A 13,585-nucleotide genomic window follows, 5' to 3' on the forward strand; every position below is an offset into this window, starting at 1 on the left:
GGCAGCCTCCTGTGAATTTGTAATGTGGGTCAGTCATTTTGGGTCTGATCCCTCTAGCTCTCAGATAAAAGAGAGGTTTTAGGGGGCACCTGGGTGGCTCAGTCGGTTAAGCGTCCGACTTAGGCTCAGGTCACGATCTCACAGTTCTCTCAGTGCTGACAGCTCAGAGCCTGGAGCCTGTTTCAGATTCTATGTCTCCCTCTCTCTCTGCTCCTCCCCTGTTCACACGCTGTCTCTGTCTCAAGAATAAATAAACATTAAAAAAAAGAAAAGTGAGGTTTTAGGACTTCTGTGACAAAGTCCCTGTGCTCAAAGTGTGGTGCTCTCCCCCTCCCCTGTAATGCCCCTCTTAAGGGTCTTTCCTGAGCAAACCAGCAGCCTCTTCCCAGTGCCGGTCCTACTTCTTCATTCCTCCTCCTAAAGCCACAAGCATTGTAAAAAGGAAATGATATATAATAAGTGGGTCCTATTGGACATTGTAAGACCCTTTTTGGATACTGGTTGTTTTATGGGTTTGTTGTTGTTTTCTTTTGGCCTTTTTTGTGAGGAGGGCATTTTCCCTTAATTCGGAAATATTTACTGAATGACTTCCATGTGGACCTTTTGTTCTCGTTGGGGACGTGGGCAATAACAATACATTTAATGAAATAGTATGTTGTGTTAGGAAGTAATGAGCACGCTGGGAAGAGAAGTACAGCAGGGCGAGGAGAAGCAGGAATGCCGTGGTGCATGCGGATCAAAGTGTGGTGGTTAGGGGTGGCACTTAGCAGAGGTGAGAGAATTCGCCTTGCAGATACCTGGGGGAAACACAAGGGCCTCGAGGCGGGAGCGCACCTGGCATATTCCAGGAATCACAGAAGCCAGTGTGATGAGGACAGAGTAAGTGAGGCGGGGAGAAGAGGACGGTGAGATTCTGGAAAGCCTTGTGGCCTTTGTAGGAGGGAGCTTTGGGAGGACTTCAGCAAAGGAGGGCAATGATCTGGCTTTTACCCTCCAGCTACTATATTGAGAATAAACTGTAGGAGAGCAAGAAGAGAAGGTACAGACCAGTTAGGAGGCTGTTGCAATCTTCCCATGAGAGATGATGGTGCCTTGGACCAGGGTGGCAGCATTAGCTGTGGTGAGGAGTAATTAGAGTCTGGTTATTTTGTGTTTTTTTCAATTTTTTCACTAAAAGTTTTTTTTAGAGAGCGTACAAGAGGGGGAGGGGATGAGAGAGAGAGAGAGAGAGAGAGAGAGAGAGAGAGAGAGAGAGAGAATCTCAAGCAGGCTGCATGCTCAGTACGGAGCCCAACACAGGGCTCAATCCCATGACCCTGGGATCATGACCTGAGCCGAAATCAAAAGTACGTCGCTCAACCAACTGAGCCACCCAGGTGCCTTGAGTTTGATTATTTTGAAGGTAGAACCAACAAGATGAATTGTGAAATTGAACAATAATAAGCATGAGAGAGGATTCAAGAAAGACTACAAAGAAGCAAAGGAAGAAAGGAAATGCCACCCGACTGGGGGAGGCTGTGAGTAGAGCAGGTAGGGGTAGGGGAGAGATATATGGAGTTTATTTGGGGATTTGTTGGGTCCGAGTGGTTTGCTAAACAGACATCGCGTGGAGATGTTGAGTAGGCAGTTGGATATACACGTATGAACGTAGGAGTTAGAATCCTAGAAGAATTCATCTTTCTTAATGGTCTTAATGGTTTCATTTTACTCCTGAATACATCTGTAGCTTCTAAAACTCCTATTAAAAATGCAGAATGGGGGGCACCTGGGTGGCTCAGTCTGACTTTAGCTCAGGTCATGATCTCACAGCTCGTGGGTTCAAGCCCCGCCTCGGGCTCTGTGCTGACAGCTCAGCCTGCTTCGGATTCTGTGTCTCCATCTCTCTCTGCCCAACCGCTACCGCCCCCCCCCCCCCGCCCCCACTCACACTCTGTCTGTCAAAAATAAACATTAAAAACAATTTTTTAATTAAAAAAAAACACAGAATGAGACTCTGCAGAAGGACTTATTCAGTGACTGATTTCTGGGACTGAAATCAGACAATGTTCACTTGGGTAAACAAGAGTGGAAGGGTCAGTTTTGTTTCAGGCCTTGCATTTCGCTGCGTAAGCCCCAGTGATTTCATAATTACTTTAAGAAAAAAAAGTTAGCAAAGTGGGCAAAAGCAAGGTTTATTTTTTCAGATGCTCAATATCTAAACAAATCAAGCTTTTCTTTGCATATATGTCAAGACAATTAGAGAAAATATTATGGTTTTCATCTTTTTACATTTACGTAAATATCTTGATAATTGAAATTGCATTTAGTGTCATTGAGACAGATGTTAGATCGTTATGTAAGTATTAATGAATTAACCTATGCTAGCTATTTTCCTGGGGGAAAAGAAGGTATGTTATCTTCATTCAATAGGAGGAATTCTGAGTTCTTATGAGTTGGCTGTAAGTCTGCGCAAAACTTCCATTTTAATCTCTAAATTCACTTTTTGTCTGCTTTTTAGTCAGCTCGAGTGAACAAAAAGGATCTATTTTTAATTTACGTTTTGTCTTTTTTTTAACGTTTATTTATTTTTGAGACAGAGAGAGACAGAGCATGAATGGGGGAGGGGCAGAGAGAGAGGGAGACACAGAATCGGAAGCAGGCTCCAGGCTCTGAGCCATCAGCCCAGAGCCCGACGCAGGGCTCGAACTCACGGACCGTGAGATTGTGACCTGAGCTGAAGTCAGACGCCCAACTGACTGAGCCACCCAGGCGCCCCAAGCATCTATTTTTAAAGTACCTAGATTGGTACACTGGCATTTCCTACCCCAAATACACCCTAAATGTTTTTATTCTTGATCTTGTGCTCGGTTTATAAGAAGAGCATCTATCAAATATGTCTTCATCTTATTAGACTTTTGACCAGCCTATGAGGGAGGCACTGTATGAAGTGGACATTGCCTCAGAGAGGTGAAGTGACCAGACCGCAGCCCACAGAGCCAGAATGCAGACCCAAGCCTGTCTGTATCTAAAGCCTTCCCTAATCCACTTTCCAGAAGCATGGAGCAAAGTAGAACAAACTAGAGCGTTTTAGTAAAATAATGTAGACCAAGAGACAATGCAGAATGACCTCTTAGGTGTATCCAAATACACCGAAAACACTGGGGCTCCAATCAGGAATTTCAGGTAGCTGTTAAACTAATCCTTGCAATGAGAGGATACATGGAAAAAAAAAAAAAAAGAAGTCTCTTTTTTTTTTGTCCTATACCCCATACAGTGGTGGGACTTCTTGGGTGGTATGACACCTGTGGACAGAGAACATGCCCCTCCATCAAACCTGCAGGGAAACACCCAACGCCATCTTGCACAGAAGTCTTTTGGTGCCAGCTTGACACAGCTGTCCCAGGCTGTTCCTAGCAGGTGCCTGAGAGCTGGGATACTACAGCCAGCGAGCCTTGAGGAGACCTGAGTGGGGGACTCCAAGAGACTCCAAGACCTCAGCTCAAGGCTCAGAAAGCAGAGTTGGGCTCTGTCCCCACAGTAGAAGCCACATGGAGTGCTGAAAGGTGACAGAGTCAACTCCCACACTAGTAACCCTCCACGGGAACCCGGGGGGAGGAACAGTTCCCACCCACCTCAGCAGTTGATACTCTTTGCAGTGGTACAGCCATGCTGGTTATTAAAATATTGACAAGCTTCAGTATCAGTTGATGAATCATCACTGATCTCAGAAACTGGAGTGCACCCTTCAACCCCTAAGACCTGTCTCATAATTCAGTAGTTAAGCATTAGTGCCTAGTACAGCATGGGGTGCCCAGGACTGTGAGACATCGTTCTGATTGGTTAGTGACTGTGCCTTATTGGCTGTTACATATTTTGAATATAACTCCTGTCCCACCTCGCCCCCCCAAAATGGAACAGTGAAGGCATTTCTGTGAGCAGGTGATGCCAAATTTCATTTGGGGTCCAAGAGGGTAAAATTTAAATGTATAATTGGGCTCCATGTTCACTGATTCTCTGATATGGGCATGTTGATAGCATCCTTCACTATCTAGAAGGAAACCCCCCCCCCAGTAGTTATGAATGGAAAGGTAATAACAAGCAGAGGTCAAGCAAGTGGCCCTGGAAACATAATTTTGATTCATGTTTTCAGAGGCCTCCAAGTTTAAGAAGATTGAATTTTGCAGGAATACAATATCTCCCTCTACTTGCTTTCTTCCCGAGTCCTACGTAGCATTAGAAAAATGGTTATTACCTCAAAGCATGGCTTATTTGTTCCCATAGATCAGTTGGTGACCACCTGCCCAGGGGAGGTGAAGGGTTCATTATAAGCCAAGCTCCACTAATCCTGATTTATTAGTGCCAAACACTTGCCTTTTGCAGCTGTGGGGACAGTTTTTAAAGTCGATTTATTTCTGAGCTGGACTAACAGTACCGCATGGTTTAAAAACAAACAAACAAAAATGGAATCTTTTGCAAACACAGTAAATGCCCACACATAGTGGATTCCAGGGGTATGTGAGGAATCCTTGTGCCTATCCACAAAGCATCAGACTGATTTTTAGATGGTGAGAGATGCGCTGCATCCTTTAACACAGGAGTTCTTAACCTAAAGTCTGTGAGTTGGCGGTGGGGGGAATAAAACGTCTTTATTTTCACTAACCTCTAACTGAAATTTTGCATTTCCTTCAATTGTGAATGTACCCACAAACCGCAATAGTGTTAGCAGCACTTGTGGTATCATCACCGATAGAAGTCATAGATATTTTGTCATTAGGTGGTAGGCAGCTGCTTCTTCTTTTTTTTTAATGTTTATTTTTGAGAGGAAGAGAGAGTGTGTGCCCATGCAGGCAGGGGAGGGACAGAGAGAGGGATACAGAGGATCTGAAGCAGGCTCCACACTGATAGCAGAGAGCCCGATGCAGGGCTTGAACCCACAAACCATGAGACCATGACTTGAGCCGAAGTCAGACGTTTAACCAACTGAGCCACTCAGGTGACCCTATGGTAGGCAGCTTCTAAGATGGCCCTCAATGATTCCTACCTCCTGGAATTAAATATACTTGTGTTTAAATCCTTCCCTTTAAATGGGGGCTAGTTTTAGTGATTCATGTGAATGAGATGCAGCAGAGAGGATAAGATGTCCTTCTGAGATTTAGTTATAAAAAGACTATGGTGTCCATGAGGGGGGCTTTCTGTCACTCTCTTGCTCACTCTGAGGGAAGCCAACTACCATGTTTTAAGCTACCTTGAAGAGAGACCCACATGGCAAGGACCTGAAGGAGGCCTTTGACCAATAGCCAACAAGTAAGTTCCTCTTCCTCTTGCCAATACATAAATAAGCATAGAAGCAGATTCTCCCCAGTTGAACTTTCAGATGAGGACACAGCCCCAGTTGCCACCTTGATTGCAGTCCTGTGATAGACCTTGAGCCAAAGACACTCAGCTAACCTGTATTCAGATTCCTGACTCACAGAAGCTTTGGTATAATATATTTGTTTGTTTAAGCTACTGAGTTCTGGGGTAATTTGTTGCATAAGAATAGATAACTTATGCTATGACTAGTAAATAGTCGTAGAGATGTAATACTCAGTATGGTGAATATAGACAATATTCTTTTATACTTATCAAACTTGCTAAGAGACTATTAATTATTCCAGCTACTAAAAAGAAAGGATAATTGTATAATGTGACAGAAGTGCTAATTATTACTGCAATGGCAGTTATGTTACAATATGTAAATTAACATATTGTACACCTTAAATTTATATAATGTTATATGTCAAATATGATTCAATTAAAAAGTAGGAGTAGCTTTTATATAGTACAATTTCAGGTATCTCCAAATATCGTTTGCCCTCATTATTACTTCAAAATCATAGTCATTATTAGACTGGCCACTAGATTGTACTGTTTAGTGCATTAATAAACAAGCACATATTTTGATTTATAATACATTTGTTTTAGCCATATTGATGCCATGCATCCCCACCACAGAAATCTACCAGTTCTTTTTTTTTAATTTATTTATCTTGAAAGAGAGAGTGTAAGCACGAGCAGGGGAGGGACAGAGAGAGGGAGAAAGAGAAAATCCATCCCAAGCAGGCTCCACGCTGTGAGTGTGGAGCCCAACACAGGGCTGAAACCCACGAACCATGAGATTGTGACCTGAGCTGAAATAAGAGTCAGATGCTTAAACAACTGAGCCACCCAGGTGCCCCCGAAATCTACCAGTTCTTATCTCTTAAAGTCATCAGGCTTTTCAAGTTCATAACTGAAAATTGACCAGTTAACAAGAAATATAAGCTCCTAATTGAAAATTGACCAGTTAGGGGCGCCTGGGTGGCTCAGTCGGTTGGGCATCCGACTTCGGCTCAGGTCATGATCTCGCGGTCCGTGAGTTCCAGCCCCGCGTGGGGCCCTGTGCTGACAGCTCAGGGCCTGGAGCCTGTTTCAGATTCTTTGTCTCCCTCTCTCTCTGACCTTCCCCCGCTCATGCTCTGTCTCCCTCTGTCTCAAAAATGAATAAACGTTAAAAAAAAAAAAAAGAATTGTTTAAAAAAAAAAAAAAAAGAAAATTGACCAGTTAATAAGAAATATAACGCCTCATGCTAGGTGTTATAGTTGTTTCTGCCTTGTGGGGTTTGTAGTTAAAACCCCAAATCACAAACTTATCAGCTCTGTAACCTCTGGAAAATTTAAGTGAAGATAATAATGTCTTTATAGGCAGAGGTGATATCTAAATATCAAACAGCTGATAGGCACAAGTGCTAACCAGTCAGAATATACACCAGCCTAAGAAACATCCAGTGAACAGCATCAGTCTGCTCATAGGAGAGTGAGGGTTCGATGAGGTGTGCAGCCGCCATGTTTCAGGCCCATCCGAGGAGCAGCCTTGACTGGGCTGCTGTTCTCCCCACCCCGCCCAGTAGACTACTTTCAAGCACAGGCATAGCTCATGTGTCAGCTCCTCTGTGATGTCTTCCATGTCCATTGCTCTGCCCCCTCCCGCGGCACCTTGTGTAGCCCGTCACCGCCCAGTCACATGCATTAGCATTTGCTCACATGCCTTCCTGCCCACTTCCCCCGCAGAATAAATCCCTCATTTCTTACCTTGGTTCTTTCCCCCCTGCTGCTCCAGTACCTGGCACCATGCCTGGCCACAGTACATTCTTAGTAAATGTTGGCTCGATGAGAGAATGGTAGATCAATGCTGAATATTTTAATGGTTCCAGGAGAAAAAACTATCTGTTCTAGATGTAAGCAGGGATCTTAAGAATAGAGTAACACTCACATGTGAGTTTTTGCCTTTGTCTGTAAAACAGCTTATTCTCACTTGGTGTCATGAAGATAAAACAATTTAGAACAATAACGGTTTCGTTTTCAAATATATTCTCATACTATTTTTCCTTCTATTTTTTCACTCTCATAACAATGGTTTGTTGCTTCCATAGGTTATCAGCCCATTCTAAAGAAATGGCTTATGGGTCAAGACCACGGGTCCAGACAACTAGATTCTAGTTCGAACTCAAATATGTTTCCCAGGTCACTTCATCTCTCTGAGCTTTGGTTACTTTATTTATAAACTGAAACAGTTTGCTCAGTGACCTCTAAAGTACTTGCCATTTCTAAAATTCTAAAGTATTTTATGGCTTCGAGGGCTTGAGGTGGGGACTGTTGCCCATAGGCTCTTTTGCTCCTGTTTGTAAGTGACCCATCTGCACTTTTCTTAGGAACGTAGGGTTTAAATGTAGGCTCTGTTACGGCCCACTGAAGAAACCAAATTAAGATAAAGATTTTCTAAAACTGTAATATTCGGTGTTGGCGAGAGTATGGTGAATGGGGCATTCATTCTTTCATGAGGCCAGAGGGAGTATAAGTCTTCCCCGTGGACCATTTGCACTGCGTATCAAGAGTTTAAATTGTTCAAACTCTTTGATCCAATACTTCTTTTTCTATTGCATAAACCTAACTGAACACAAGAATTTGTGTATAAGGATGTTGATATTAGCACACTTATAAAAGCAAAGTAAGAAATAAAGTAAATGACCAGCCATAGGAGAATGTTCAATAAATTGGTGTCGAAATTCCATGCAGTCATTAAAAAATCATGTTTTCAAAGAGTATTTAGCGGTAGGAAAGGCTAACAGAACCTGGATTCAAAACTGCGTATTTATCATCTTCATTTTGAAACATTTTATATGTATCAAGACCAGAAGGAAATATTCCAAAAAGTTAACGTGTACTTCTAGTAGGATTATACGTAATTTCTCTCCTTTAAATTTGAGTTCAGCATTTCCCACAATAGACTGGTGCTGGTGTAATACTGTTACAAAACGGTCGTTTAAAACGGGTTAAAGACCTGTCAGGTGCAAAGCAGCGTGCTGGTGCTGTCAGTTTGGAAAGATGAGAAGAGTGACACCTGGTGTCTGAGAGCACCGTCTTGCAAGTACCGTAGACATAAGTAAATACCCACTTGGCGGGAATGGGGATTGATGCCGTGAACAAGTTGCCAGCAGTGAAATATGATCGGACAGAGGAGGAGGCCATGGTTCGTATTTCTCAGGCACCTTCAGGCTCTGGGGGACACTGCAGCGCCGCCTATAGGTCAGCCAGTGTGCGCATGGGTGTTGCCATCCCCTTGGCCTGACTGACACAGAATCCTGGGAAGACCTTCCAAGAAGCCGTCTTTGCCTGTCTGTTTCTATTTTGGTGATATTTAAGATGTTCTTTTGAGGCGTTATTTTAACGATGAGCTCAGGATACAATATATCATTATTCAAAAATAGGACACAGTGTGTTTACAAAGACAATATGTCCCGTAGATTCTGCAGAAGGTCGTAGAAGTATGACTATACAGTATAATTACTGGAAGCTCTTTCTGGCGTGGCGGTGTGTGCAGACCGAGTCTTTCCCTACTTAGTAGAGGTTCCTGAGAGCTGGAACGGGGCGGATTCTTCGTCAGCTTCCAGAGCTCAGTAGTAGTTCCTGGCACACAGTAAGCATTAAATAGTTCTTGAATTAATAAATGTATGCTTACGTTACTAAGATTCATAATGAGCGGAGCCAAGAAAAATGCTAGTTGTGAGGCAATAGGGAGCAAGAAATAGACCCCCTGTCAGGCCTCCTTAATAGGGGAGCTTTATTGTAAGGATGGGCAATAAAGAACACAGGATACTCAGGACTACCCCACAGGGAGGCACACGCTGGATGGGCTCTGGAACCCTGCCATTTGAGTTCAAATTGTGTCTGGGCCACTTATGAGCTGTGTAGCCTTGGTCAAGTTACTTAGCTTCTCTGTGCTTCAGTGCCATCATCAGCATCATCATCATCATCATCATCATCATCATCAAGAGTCATTGTGAAAATTGAATGAATGAATACTTGTAAAATTCCTAAAATGATCCTTAGCACATGGTAAGGGCACAATAAATGCTAGCTATTATTGTTACCGTTAGCTTTGCTACTGTTAGAGTTATTAAAGACTACAGTACAGTTTAGGTACCTGAAAAATCACGATGTGCCCTCAGTCCCAGGAGACGGATCATCTCCTCTCTTATGTCCACCAGTTAACTGGCTATTCCTGTCTCCTCTCATTTCTCTGGTATGACTGACTGCCTACCTGTCCCCATGATTCCCAGTTCATACTTCTGAGACGAGGAGGAAACAGACTGCCTTGTTCGAGCAGAGCAGGCTTTTTCACACCCGGCCATCCCACAGCGTGCTCTCCAGCAGGAAGACTTGGGCCAGGGTCCTGCCCTCATCCAGTTGGCCTTGACTGGGGTGGGGTCAGCTGCATCTGATCTCAGCAGGGGAATGTGGGCACAAAGGAAGCCCTTGTAACCGTGAATTTTAAATTATTCAGCAAAGAGGGCTTGAAGAATAAAGAAAGGGTAGAAAAACAAAACGGAAAAGCAGCTTAACCCTTTGGAGAGACAAGATGACTTTTGGCATTTTCCACCTGGCACACTGATTCGTTTTCTAAGGCCCGTTTGTTACTGTTCAGATCCATAAAGGAAATTGTGTGACTAAGAACTGTGGACATGAGGTGAAACCTCAGAGGCCTTCACCGAATCTCTGCCTTTGTGGGCCATGACCTTCCCACCTCTGTGGCGTTCACGTTGCAGCTTGTCTACGTCGTGATGTCTTACTCAATTCCCTTTGTGCCATGGACCGGCCAAGAAACCAGTGTGGTGTGTAAACTACACATGGAAATGCCGATGGGCCTTCTGATTAGCTCCATAGCTAAAGGATACCTTTGGGGAAAGCTCACAGGGAGGACATTAATGTCCAAGTTTCATGTTCTCCTAGACCATACTCGTCTCGCTGTCACTGCCATGGATCTGCATCTTTTCACCCCTCCTCGCATCCTCAAGGTGATCAGGACAATGCCATTTCATTTCCTGCAACAATAATAATAATAGTTAACATTTATTGTGCCATTACTATGTGCTAAGGATCATTCTGGGCACTTTTATTTTCACTTTAAGGCCACCCTAGAAGTTGAGTTGAGTCAAGCCTGGTAGAAATGGCCGTTTGCTCCAATGCCTGTGTAGCTCTGCGTGAAACACACAGCAGGACACAGGTAGATGAACCTTTGGGTGGGGATGGGGGGGTAGTCAGCACTCACAGACTATGCAAGATCATTTCTGGGCCACCTCTCTTTTTTGTAGATGCCTATGATTTGGTATTTCTTTGGGCCAGAAAATAGCACTGGAAACACTGAACAGAAAGCATTCTATCCCTTATTACCCAATGTGTTTTTTCCAGAGCATCCCAAAAGGTTATGTTGGGTTTTATGAGCTGCAGAGGATTGCTGACTGGTGCACCACCTAGAAAGACAAATGGCAAAAACTGCAGAGCTTGGAGCTGCCCTTGTAAGTCGGCTACTGAGCTGAGACAAAATCTCTGCTTCCTGTGCCCAGCTTGAATATTATGGCCAGCACTGGAAGAAGGAAAAGCATCATTTAAAACATTTTAATTGTCACCACATGTGATCTGGGTACTGAATGTTTTGAACTGAAAATCTCACTACCCAACTGAAAGTCAACAACACACACTTCTGATACTAAAGGTCGTCACTCTTTCCTGTCTTCCCTTCACAAAACTGGAAATCAAATAAAATAACTAGGTCTTCTGCTGTGAGGTGCATTTCCTCGAGTGATCAAAACCAAAGGGCTTTTGGGCATCCTGACCCAATTAGCAACAAAGATGTCAAAATAGCAGTACAAAACAGGACTGAGAAAACAGTTTTAGCCTTCTGCTGATACCTACCTCTAGTGACCTTCTCAAATAAGGTTATTTGAAAATAAAATAAGGATCATTTTAAGATTTTGGTAGCAACCATTGCCTATTCTTTCAGAAAAGTAGCTGTGTTTACAGAAAGCTCCAAGTGGTTTTTAAAACCAAATAGAATGTGATCTTTGTCGATGATGTGTTCACTTCATTTGAAGAGTATTGTTAAATGCCCGGGAGTTGAAAATTCAGTATTGGTCATCTTTTAAAGATTGTAGATGGAGTTCAGCCCACGATGTACACAGGAAACAACTGTTTTAGATGCCCTGCTCCTCTCTTAGCTCTGTAAAGACACCACTGTGGAAGGAAAATCCATGGAAAGGCTCCAGTGATGGAGAGACCATGTGTGAGAGGCTCAGAATTAGCTTCTGATCTCCCAGTGGCTTCAGGAAGGAACATCAGACTTACCATTCCGGCCGAGGTCCAGGGCACCCCTCCCTGTCTCAAGGAGAGAACAGTGTGAAGAAGTCCTCTTATATACACGTCATTCTGTGTCTGAAGCATTGTGGGGCGGGATATATTCTGTTATTCCATCCTGACCCCAGGATGGATAACCCTGCCCTTTCATCCCCTTTGGCACAAAACAGAATCACTAGATAATCGCCACCCTTCAGTTTTCCGGTGTGTGTGTGTGTAGCTACAGCCAAGGTAAACTGGTCTCTCATGTTTCTTTTGAGTTGAAATTAGCTGAGCTGTTTGTTTCCTCTGAGCCATATACAGATGCTTTTTGAACTATCTTTGTGTTTGAGGGATTTTTTTTTCATGGTATCAGCACACCACTTCCTCCAGGTCATTACTTTGAAACAGTTTTGCAGAGGGAGCTATCCCTGCTGGCCAGCAGCCTAAGCAAGCAAAGCAATGATGGAGGGATGGCCGCAGACCTTTACAGTGCATTTCATGTTTGTGCATGACTTCATGAAATGACTTCTCATCCACTCATCTTGGCAGATAGGGTGGTGGGCTGGCATCTGAGCTTGCCAGCCAGAAACTGCACTTTGTCAATATCGGGCACTGGCTCCCCCGTTTGAATGATTCTCAAAGTTTAGGCTAAAATAATGTCCTCAGATGACCCTTTGCGACTCTCTCTTTCTGAGAATTCCATGGAACTCTTTTTTGAATGTGGATTTCTACTTAATCTTTGGTACTTTCAGATGATACCTTTTGGAAAATGCAAGTTTGAGTAAAACCACTCTTAACTTTCCTTTTATTATACTTTAAATATTTTTATTAATGAACGACCTTTGAATGTCAATACACAAACATATACAGTGCTTTTACTAATATGTTTTATAAATATTATTCCCTTTTCCATAGATTCATAAGTTTCTTTTATCATGAAGATAATAATAGTTTATAGTATCTCAAGGGTAAATCCTAAACCTTTAAGTACTTTACTTTTGTATTTATGTTAAGGAAAATAGAATGAGAGATTTAAAATACATAATCTTATTGGGGTGCCCGGGTGGCTCAGTCAGTTAGGTGTCTGACTTCAGCTCAGGTCATAATCTCACCATTCATGAGTTTGAGCCCCACATCAGGCTCTGTGCTGACAGCTCGGAGCCTGGAGCCTGCTTTGGATTCTATGTCTCTCTCTCTCTCTCTCTCTCTCTCTCTCTCTCTCTCTGCCCCTCCCATGCTTATACTCTGTGTCTCTCAAAATTAAGTAAACATTTAAACAATTAAAATATCTAACTTTGTTAAGTTCATAGTGATTTTTAATATTCCCAGACTTATGCATTACAAAACTGATTTCACTTTTATTAAATTCTGAACTTATATTTTTAAGAGTGCTTTTGCGGGGAGTAGCAGGGGTGGGAGGAGTTACACTTAAGGAAAATAATCTCTGAGGTGACCTAGTCCTTTCATGGACTTTATTTTTGTAAAAACCCAAAATTCTAGCAGCGCAGTAATGTGTACCGGTTACTTTCCTGAGTAACATTGTGTACAATACAGTCGTATTATAATTTAAATCTTTTCTAAAAGCTGCATTTTAAGTAAAAAAAAATTTGCAAGATTGTATTTTTATTTTTAATTTTTTTTAACATTTATTTATTTTTGAGAGAGACAGAGACAGAATGAGAGTAGGTTAGGGGCAGAGAGAGAGGGAGACACAGAATCTGAAGCAGGTTCCAGGCTCTGAGCTGTCAGCACAGAACCCGAAGCGGGGCTCAAACTTATGAACTGAACTGTGAGATCCTGAGCCAAAGTCGGACACTCAACCGACTGAGCCACCCAGGCACTCCAATGTTTATTTATTTTTGAGAGAGAGAGAGAGAAAGAGAGAGAAAGCACGAGCAGGGGAAGGTCAGAGAGA

At 42.9% G+C, this 13,585-nt stretch overlaps 1 protein-coding gene and 1 long non-coding RNA gene across 5 annotated transcripts in view; one reads left to right on the forward strand and one right to left on the reverse strand.

The window, feature by feature from the left end:
• WIPF1 (WAS/WASL interacting protein family member 1) overlaps positions 1-13,585 on the forward strand; it is a 124,871-nt gene that overhangs the window by 50,929 nt on the left and 60,357 nt on the right. The gene's annotated exons all lie outside the window — the stretch shown is intronic.
• LOC131502695 (uncharacterized) overlaps positions 1-13,585 on the reverse strand; it is a 126,596-nt gene that overhangs the window by 1,283 nt on the left and 111,728 nt on the right. Inside the window, exons 3-4 of one of the 2 annotated variants that reach the window (XR_009257123.1) lie at positions 7,090-10,379; positions 1,048-1,115 (exon numbers count right to left, since the gene is read on the reverse strand). This is a non-coding gene — a long non-coding RNA (uncharacterized LOC131502695). The remainder of the gene's footprint in view (positions 1-1,047; positions 1,116-7,089; positions 10,380-13,585) is intronic. The other variant, XR_009257124.1, reaches the window with a different exon arrangement.

Source organism: Neofelis nebulosa, chromosome 2 (genome assembly GCF_028018385.1).
Source record: "Neofelis nebulosa isolate mNeoNeb1 chromosome 2, mNeoNeb1.pri, whole genome shotgun sequence".
NCBI classification, from domain to species: domain Eukaryota; kingdom Metazoa; phylum Chordata; class Mammalia; order Carnivora; family Felidae; genus Neofelis; species Neofelis nebulosa.